We start from the raw sequence: 10,579 nt of genomic DNA on the forward strand, positions 1-10,579 counted from the left end.
CTTTCATACAAATCTGATGATTTCTTGTTCTTTTTCTTTAAAAAATGCTGATGCAATTTTGATGGGGATTGCATTAAATCTGTATAATGCTTTAGGTAATAAGGTCATTTTAACTATGTTGATATTCCAATCCAAGAACATGGAATATCTTTCCATTTCTTTGTATCTTCTTCGATTTCTTTTAACAGGGTCGCTAGTATCTTATTTATGATTTTTGCATCTGTGTTCATGAGAGATATTGGTCTGTAGTTTTCTTTTTTTGTTATCTTTACCAGGTTTTGGTATCAGGGTGATATTGGCCTCATAAAATGGTTGAGAAGTATTGCCTCCACTTCGATTTTTTGGAAGAGTTTGAGGAGAATACATATTAAATCTTCTTTGAATGTTTAGTAGAATTCACTGAAGTCATCTGGTCCTGGACTTTTACTTTTTGTTAGGTTTTTGATAATTGTTTCAATTTCCATACTGATGATTGGTCTATTTAGATTTTTCCAATTCTTTTTGATTCAGTCTAGAAAGGTTGTATCTTTCTAAGTATGGGTCCATTTCTTCTAGGTTATTAAATTTGGTGTTACGTACTTTTTCATAGTATTCTTGTATGATCTTTTGTATTTCTGTAATGTCTGTCGTAATTTCTCCTCTTTCATCCCTGATTTTGTTTATTTGTGTCTTTTTTCTTTAGTGAGTCTAGCCAGGGGTTTGTCAATTTTATTAACCTTCTCAAAGAACCAGCTCTTTGTTGCATTTATTTTTTCTATTTTTTTGTTTGTTTTCTATTTCATTTATTTATGCTCTAATTTTATTTCCTTCTGCTGACTTTAGGCTTCATTTGTTCTTCCTTTTCTAGTTTATAAGATGAAGTGTTAAGTTGTTTATTTGGGCTCATTCTTGTTTTGGGGCATAGGCCTGTAATGACATGAACTTTCCTCTTACGACCGCTTTTGCAGTGTCTCAAAAGTTTTGATATGTTGTACTATCATTATCATTCATTTCTATGTATTTATTGATCTCTCTTTTTATTTCTTCTCTGACCCAGTTATTCTTCAGTAGCATGTTGTTTAATCTGCATGTACTTGTGGCTCCTCCTGCTTTCTTTTTACAGTTGATCTCCAACTTCAAAGCATTATGATCAGAGAATATGGTTGGCATGATTTCAACCCTCTTATATATGTTGAGGCTATATCTGTGTCCCAGTATGTGGTCAATATTTGAGAATGTTCCATGTGCACTAGAGAAGAATATATAAGCAGTTGTTTTCAGATGGAAGGCTCTATATATGTCAATTATGTCCAGTTGGTCTAATATGTCATTTAATATGCTTTTCTCTGAATGCCATTTTCTTGAAATATCATTTCCCACCCTTTCGCTTTGAGTCTATTTGTCTTTGGAACTGAGATGTCTGTCCTGGAGGCAGCATATAGTTCAGTTTTGTTTTTTGATTAATTTTGTAACTCTGTGACTTTTTATTGTTGAGTTCAGTCCATTTACATTTAGGGTGATTATTGAAATATGAAGTTTTCCTATAGCCATTTTATCTTTTTCTTTCTGATAGCTTGGTGTTTCCTTTGCTTCTGTGTTTTTTTGTTTTTTGGTGTTGTTGTTGTTGTTGTTGTTGTTTTTTAATTTGGGTTGGGTTTTGTGTGTTTTCCCTCTGGTCCTTTTTGTTTTATGTTATATACTTCAGTCCTGAATCTTCAGTGTGTGGTTATCATTAATTAGTCCATTTCTTCTGTGTGTGCCTTATCTCCATTCCCCTTTGCGAATCTGGATCTTTGAATTCTCTCCTTTTCTGATATCGTTGTCTCAGTTTGTCCCTATATGCTTAATATTCCATACTATCTTGCAATAACAAATTTCTTCTTATTGTTTAAGCTTATAATGCCCTGTTCTTAATAATGGTTGCACTCATCTAGTTCTATCTGTCCGCTAGTCACCTTACTCATAGTTACGTATTTTTATGTCATTTTGTTTTAGGCGAGCTGACTCCTTTCAGTATTTCCTGTAATGCAAGCCTCATAGTAAAGAATTCCCTCAATTTTTGTATGTCTGGAAAGGTCTTTATTTCTCCTTCATATCTAAAGAAGAGCTTTGCTGGATACGTTATTCTTGGCTGGTAGTTCCTTTCATTTAATAGTTTGAATATTTGATTCCACTCTTTTCTTGCTTATAAGGTTTGTGCTGAGAAGTCTGACAATAATCTAATGGGTTTTCCTTGTAGGTTACTGTCTTCTTTTCCCTGACTGCCCTGAGAATTCTTTCTTTGTCACCGATTTTTGATAATTTTAACATAATGTATCTTGGAGAAAGCCTCTTTGGGCTGAGATAATTGGGTGTTCTGTTGACTACTTGAATTCCAAACTCCAGTTCATTCCTTAGATTTGGGAAACTCTCATGTCTGAAAATGCTTTCTAATCCATGCTCCTTTTCTCCCCCTTTGAGAATACTTATTATTCTCATGTTTCCTTTCCTGATGGTATCAGCTAGTTTTTGTATTTCATCTTCATTGTTTTTCATTCTTTAGTTTTTCTCTTCTTCCTTCTGATTTATTTCTAAATTTCTGTCTTCAATATTATTGATCCTTTCTTCCATTTGGTTGACTCTATTTCCCAAGCTTGCTATTTTATTTTTCATCTATTTTAGTGCATTCTTCATCTCCAGAAGTTCTATTTGGTTCTTTTTGAGAGTTTCAATCTCCTTGCTAAAAAATTCATTCTGCTGATCTATTTGTTTGTTCAATTCTTGGAATTGTTGATATGAATTATTTTGGATCTCATTGAGTTCTTTTTCAGAAGTATCATCCTGAATTCTCTGTCTTTTAAGTCACATTATTTCTATGTCTTTAAGCTTATTTTTCTGGAGGTTTTTCTCTTTCTTTCTGAGATGCATTGTCATTTTGGTTGTTCATGGTGTTTAATAGACTATTTCTACACCTGGGCATTAAAGGAAGTGTATTCTGCCTTTTTCCAGAAAGATGATTTATTATATTAAAGGTCTCTCTTAAGCCTGTTGCAAAGAAGGCGTTTTTCTTTTGGTTTCCAGTAGGTGGGGTCTAAGCCTCTTAGATCCCTGTTTTATATAAAGTCTTAATAATGCCTTTTCTTTTTCTTATAAATATTCAATTATGCTTGCTACTCTCAGTTTCAGTCCCTGTCAGTGTTAGTGACAGTTTTGGTAGCGTTTGCTCAGATTCTCCTGGGGCTCCCCAATGTTCGGTCTTAGAGAATATGGGGGGGCCCCCTCTGGATTGGTGGATGGGAGCTACAGCTCTGCATTGCATTTGCTATCACAGCTGGTAATAATCAACTGTTGCTTGTCTGCCATTCCCACTTCTCTGCTTTCTGCCCTGATTCCTGGTCACTGCTGCTGCGTGGAGCTCACAGCTCTCCCAGGCAGAGCTGTTCAGGGAACCTGCTGCACCTTCTCTCCTCCCTTTTCCCCTCCCTCCTCCTTCAGGGAGCTCCATCTGTGAGAGGCAGCTTGTTTGTTTCTCCCAGTCTACCGCCTGATTCCAGGGGTTCTGACATGTGGTAGCTCTTATTCACAGTTCTCTCACTCAGATGTGTTTGTATGCAGATTGGGTGTTTTTTATTGAGTTTTAGATGTTCAGCTTATTGTCGTTTCAAGGGGAGAGATCTGGCAACATCTCTCACTCCACCATGTTTCTTAATGCCACTCAAGAAACTCAAGTGGATTTATTTTTATAGTTATTTTGCCAAGATTAATGCCCACTAAAGGGAAAAATGCTTAATAATCTGGTTAAAAATATTTTTGTTAAAATAATACACTAATTTTATAGACTAGTCCATAGATATAGTTAGTATTGATGCAGGACAAGGCAAATTTCCCTGAGCGGAGGGGAACTCAAGCCCTACACTGAGAGAGAAGAAGATTCTTGGCAGAGTGTAAGAAAGAATTCAAACACACACCAAAGTTAGAGTCAAAAGGAAAGTTTATTGGAGAAAGGGTAACACTCCATACACAGAACGTGGTCTCCTCTCAGGTTTACTATGTTCGGTCTTAGAGAATATGACCGAACATACTAAATGTTCGTGGTCTCCTCTCACAAGCAAAGAGAGAACCTATGAGAGACTCTGAGGGACAGAGACAATAGAGCGAGCATGTGGTCTCCTCTCAGAAGCAAAGAGAGAGCCTACGAGAGACTCAGAGGGATGGAGACAATAGAGAGAGATGGGGACAGTGAGGAAGGCAGAGAAAGACACTGAGAGAGACCCCGAGTGTTTGGAAATTCAGTTTATATGTCATTCTTTAGATAATGTGAGTTACAGTTTAAAGATTTGTTTATCCATTTTCCTCTGATATGGCCATACACTGAAGAAGGTAAGAGTGTGTAGCATGAAAATGTAAGAATATGTACCATGAAAGGCCTGCTGACAGTTCGCAGCCTTTGATCTGTAGGTTCCCCATGGTTTTAGCCATAGGGGATGAATGATTTTATTTTGCATAGGGTGCCACTTAAAGACTCTGTTTTCCTGTTTTCCCTTCATGATGTGGGGAAATGCGTCGTTAGCAATCCCAGCAGAAATCTTCCTTTGTTCTGCAGGTTTCCTCATGGTCTGGCTGTGGGACTGATCAGCATTTTGCAGTCTCTGAATATAGCTTAACATTTTAGTTTTCTTGCCTCCTCCCTACATTAATATAATGATACTAATTTGTTTTTAAGAATATAAACCAATTACAGTAGTTCCCCCTTTTCTGTAGAGGACACATTCCAAGACTCCCAGTGGATATCTGAAACTACGGATAGTACCTACCACTATATACACTTTTTTCCCAAACACACATACTTATGAAAAAGCTTAATTTATAAATTAAGCACAGTAAGAGATTAATAGCAATAACTTAGAATAAAATAGAACAATTATAATAGACTATAATAAAAGTTATGTAAATATGGCCTCTCTCAAAATCTTAATGTACTGTACTCACACTTCTTGTCAGATGATATACCATGGCTACAAGATGAGATGAAGTGAGATACTCAGAATGATGTAAAATATTAAACTTATGAATGGCTTATTTCTGGAATTTTCCATTTAATATTTTTGGACTGTGGTTCACAGCGGGTACTAAAACCATGGGAAGAGGGGCTGCTGTACTTAAAAGCCCTATGGAAAGCACCATGGAAAGGCAGAACATTGGACTTCATTAATCACATCTATCATATGAATTAATTTACCACAAAGAATTAATGGAAATGCCTTATGAGAGGAAAGCTAATGAGAGAAAAGATGAATAACTTGATTTACAGAAACAGGCAGTGGCAGGATTTGATCTACACACCCTAGTTTGCCAACCCCAACTGTAGAGCTGAGAATGGTATTTTCATGTTGAAGTGATTCAGAAAATCAAAAGAATGATAATATGTCATGATACATGAATACTATGAAATTCTAATTTGAGTGCTCATAAATAAAGTTTATTGGAACTCGGCCATGCCTGTTCATCTATGTGTCATCCATGGCTGTTTTTGCTCTGCAGCCGCAGAGGTGATGGAGACAATTTGGACCGCAAAAACCTGAAATATTTACTATCTTCTTATTTACAGAAAACACTTGGCATTCTCTGCTCTAGAGCAGTGGTTCTCAATTTTAGAACCATCTGGGAAACTTTAATGATACTGATTTAATTGGTCTGTGGTGAACCTGGGCATTAGGATTGCAACACCCGTGGTCTTAAGACACAGCCAAGGTTGAGAAGCTCTGCCCTGAAACCAGCTCAGGCGAAGATTAAATCAGGACCATGGTTCTCACCTCTGTCTGCCCTATAGAATCACCTGGAGAACTTTTAAAAAATATCAAGGCTGGGTTCCACATCCATCCAATTAAATTAGAATGGGGAGTAGTGAGGGGGTATAAGGTGGGCATTGGTGTGTTTTACAAACACACATGTGATTCTTATATGCAGCAGAATTGAGAATCTGGGGCCAACTATGTGAGTTAAATCATAGCTCCCCACTTTGTATATGTGTGACCTCAGACAGGTAACTCTAAGCCTTAATCCCTTACCTGTAGATACACAGGTCAACAATGTCCATGTGGGAGATTCAGTAAGATATAAAAAATGTCCTGGGGCCTTGCACATGGATCAATATATGTTAGATCATTTCATCTAGTCATGTTAAAAGAAACATATCTCAGGATCCTTGGAGCTTAAAATCAAGTGTTATATGATCAGACCTCTAGTCTGATTTCTTTTGGAAGTGAAGGGGAGCAGAGTTTGCCACCCCCAAATATACTTCTTTGGGATATTGAATACTTTAAGAAACAAAAAACTCAGGAAGAAACTATGACCTTGCCCCTAACTGCCTAAAAGAATTTAGACAGAGGATCTGCTCCAGGAAGGGAGTGATCATCATAGATAACTGTAGTTTAATATGAACTAAGTATGATATACAGGGAGGAACCTAGCAAGACCCATTGATCAAGTCCTCTTTGTGTCCCATTGCTAAAGATGGCCCAAAAAACATTTGTTTATCAAAATTTTGCTTTTCCATCTCCATGTGAACTACCCTCCTGTCCTTTGCAGTCTGAACACAACTCCCACTTCTCCTTAGTTCAAGGTGGCATATAAACCTTAACTGCCTAATTTGTCCTTGAGCCCTAGATTCTTGTGGAAATCCTGTATGTACGTATATATGTAATTAAATTTGGTTATTTTCTCCTGTTAATCTTTCTTATGTTATTTTAATTATTTGGCCAGCCAAAAGAACAAAGAGGGGAAAAGGGAAATTTTCTCCTCTCTCACAGGAACTTAGAGGAAAATTTCTCATAAAAATACGAGGACAAGCCATAGGAAAATGGGAAAAACGGAGTTTGGAGCTGGAAGTTTTGGTCCTCAGAGTCCTCATTTGTTAAGCAAGATGTATAACTGAGTTGCCAGATTAGTGTATTTGGAACCTACTTATACTAAAAAATTATTTGTTTTTACCTGAAATTTAAATTTTATTGGAAATCTTGTATTTTTATTTGCTAAATCTGTCAATCATATATACAAACCTTAGTAATTTTTCAAAAAACAACTCAATATGATCTTTGCTAAAATATATTTTATTAACAATTTCATTCCATTATTTTCCCCAAATCCTTTGTTTTAAAAAAGGGCCAAGAATGTATAATTAGAATCTACTAAGATTTGCAAACTGATCGGTAGAGGGAGCCAAACTGATGAAGAAACCGAAATGACCTATGCTGAGCTGATTAGTCAATTCACAGATTCAAAAAGAGCCCTTACATGAGAATAAATCACTTTTCCAATATGTATGTTTTTTAATTTTTTTGAAATAACATAACAAATATATTCAATGTGTAGAAAAGGTAACAGACAATATGTGGTTTTCCACAAAAGGATCCTCTGCTTTAAACATTTTCCTTTTTCTCATGGATGGAGGCAGGCATAGAGTGGGGAGTGGGGTGCAGAATAATGAGTTTAAGATTAATTACATACTTATTGAACTTACAGTTATAAACAAGAATGTAATTTGATGATTTAGTGAGTTTCTGGGAAAAATACCAGAAAAATAGTGTAGGAAATCTCCAAAATCTCTCCTCTTGATCCATGAGATGTCACATCGGCAGTAGTTCCTTGACTGGAGGGGAAAAGTGAGGACACTTACCCCTGCTTCTTCTTCCCAGACCTAGAAGAGAAGGAATTTTTCTATTTCCTTTTTCTGTTTCAAGGGTCTCTCTTACACTCTAGTTTAATGTAAAATTCTGTTTTAAAATTTTCAAATGATCATCCATTGTTATAAAAATTATGTCCTGGTAATAATGGATAAGCTAGCCAGATTTACCCCTGAAAATATAAAGAGGGAGCATTTGGAATTTTAAAAACCCTTTCTCTTTGAAACCTGTTTTAAGTCTGTGATCTGAAAAATTCTCAAAAGTAGACCAGTCTGAAAACATAACATTTTTCCCTTTGCCTTCCTGCTGTAAGAATCAGTCCTGCCTGAGGCAAATGGATGCTGCCAACAGAATAGGGGGAGGTCATATACATTGGTGGTACAGGGAGAAAAGCACATCATGTATTTTAAAAATAATATGCATTATGATGATTATTCAGCACCATAGTGAACCCAGTTCTATTAAGTACTTTTTACGACTGATGTTTCATCACTTGAATTCAGATCCAAGCAAACAGAAATAGTTCCTAATCTCCTGCATGTACATTCTTAAGTAAAATGTACAAATGTCCCTATTATTTAGAGGTTATCTTTTGAGGTCACTCCAACCCTCTACAAACATTAGAACAAACAAAAACATAAAATATTCCTTAGTGTCTGAAATAACTATCACAGATCATTTAACCAGAATTCTAAAAGGCAAAAGAATTGTTCTACAAGAATTTTTCAAATGATCATCTATTGTTAAACATTATGCCATTATAATAATGAAAGAACTATTTGGTCCAGAACTATCTGATCACATGGTGATCATGCCATCTGTTGGATAACTGGTTAAAGCCGTGATAACCCAGTATGAGAGGGAGAGATAGCAATAGGTGAGGACAGTGATCTTGCTAATAGTCCAATGGTTGTGAGAGTTCCCGTAATTTTTTACATTTTGGTAGTCATTAACTTTTTTAAGAGATTGAAGAGCAATTTGCAGTTATATAGTAAATATCTGTGGAAATAAGTGAAGACCAATGAAATGAGAAAAGCAAAATCTATTTAATCTAAGTTTGCCACCATCTCCTGTGTTTTGGCAGAGACTCAAAGGCAGGCAGAGGAGTGGGAAAGCTTTATATAGTCTGGAAAAGGAAAGCTTCAGGGTCACCCTGATTGGAGGTTGTTGTCTGGGGAAGTTGGAGGCAGGCAAATTAGAAGCTGGGCATTCTGTGTGATTGGTTAGGAGTACTTTGTGATTTGGCTGTCTCTGGTTGGTCCTAAGTTGGAAGCAGGGACAAAAATTAGGAAAGCTGTCAGTTATTAATCGAGTCCTTGCTATTTTGGCTGATTTTTACAGAAGTAATGGTTTAACTTTTTGGATTGTCACTAGAGATCACAGCTTTGCTTCTTGTGAGTCTGACTTATAACAGGCTGGTTTACTGAGTCGTTTATTGTAGGTCAGGAGTTGGTTTCCTAGGTAGGTTGCTACAGGTTGTGAGTCAAAGTTTTATTTCTATATGTGGTCTGGCTGCTATCCATTTGTATATTCAATCTGTCACATCCCATGCCTTAATCTATATAATGGAAAGAAAATCTAAGCAAATATACCTGAAAGATGTTGGAAATAGATCAATTTTTAAATTTTAATCATTATGCTCTTTTGAATTAAGATATTTAAACTTCAAATATATTCTTCAGTTATATGTACATCAGGTTGCAGATATTCTGGGTAAATCAGTTATTTTATGAAAACGAATGTCTTAAACTTATGTACTTTATTAGATAGACTACAAAGGTATAGATGTTATTATATACTATACATTAGAATGTAAATTCTATGAAGGAGCTTTGTTTTGTTCAGCTGCTTATCCCTGGCACTAAGAATGGAGTAGAATACATAGTAGGTACACACAAAAATATTTATTGAATTTAGTCATGCCTGTTTCTAACACTTTTTTAAATTTATTTTTAATTGTGGTAAAATACACATAAAATTTACCATTTTAACCATTTTTAAAGTCTACAGTTGAGTTGCATTAAGTCCATTCACATTGTTGTGCAACCAATCTCCTGAACTCTTCATCTTGCATAACTGAAACTCTGTACCCATTAAACAACTCCCCATTTTCCCGTCTCTATGAATTTGACTATTCGTATCTCATATAAGTAGAATCATATAATATTTGTCTTTTTGCGATTGGCTCATTTCACTTTGAGTAATGTCCTCAAGGCTCATCCATGTTATGCATGTGTCAGAATTTTCTTCCTTTTTAAGGCTGAATAATATTCCATTGTATGGATATACCACACTTTATTTACCCATTCATCTGTCCATGAACACTTAGGTTGCTTCCACCTTTTGGTTCTTATAAATAATGCTGCTTTAAAAATGAGTGTACAAATATCTTTTGAGAATTCTTTGGGGGTATATATTGAAAGGTAGAGTTACTGAATAATGTCGTAATTCTTTTGTAATTTTTGGGGAACCACTATACTATTTTCCATAAAAGCTGCACCATTTTATATTCTCATCAACAGTGCACAAGCATGTTTCTAACTCATAAATTTATTACCTGGTTTGCTGGTCCGGAGTAGATTAAAAGCAATAAATTAGAAAAAGTGAGGAGTTTTGGAGAAACATGGAGGAGTGAGAGACATCACCAGATCTCTCCACTTGAAACAACAAGCTGAACATCTAACACTCAACAAAAAAACACCCAAACTGCACACCAGCACGTCTGAGCATGGGACCTGCACATAAGAGCTACCACAGGTCAGAACTCCGGGTGTTGGGCGGTGGGCTGAGAAAAATAAAGAAGCTGCCTCTCACAGCTACCAGAGATCACTGTAGGAGGAGGGGGAAGGGAGAAGGGGCTACGAGTTCCCTGAACAGCCCTGCCAGGGAGTGGTGTGAGCTCCATGCGGCCAGCAGCAGGGCCCAGTCATCAGGGCAGA

At 36.3% G+C, this 10,579-nt stretch overlaps 1 long non-coding RNA gene across 1 annotated transcript in view; it reads right to left on the reverse strand.

The window, feature by feature from the left end:
* Window positions 1-7,186: 7,186 nt before the first annotated feature.
* Window positions 7,187-10,579, reverse strand: part of LOC105303012 — a 64,553-nt gene continuing 61,160 nt past the window's right edge. The window contains exon 3 of the long non-coding RNA XR_896886.2: window positions 7,187-7,654. This is a non-coding gene — a long non-coding RNA (uncharacterized LOC105303012). The remainder of the gene's footprint in view (window positions 7,655-10,579) is intronic.

This window comes from Pteropus vampyrus, unplaced genomic scaffold (assembly GCF_000151845.1).
Source record: "Pteropus vampyrus isolate Shadow unplaced genomic scaffold, Pvam_2.0 Scaffold294, whole genome shotgun sequence".
In the NCBI taxonomy this organism is placed as follows: domain Eukaryota; kingdom Metazoa; phylum Chordata; class Mammalia; order Chiroptera; family Pteropodidae; genus Pteropus; species Pteropus vampyrus.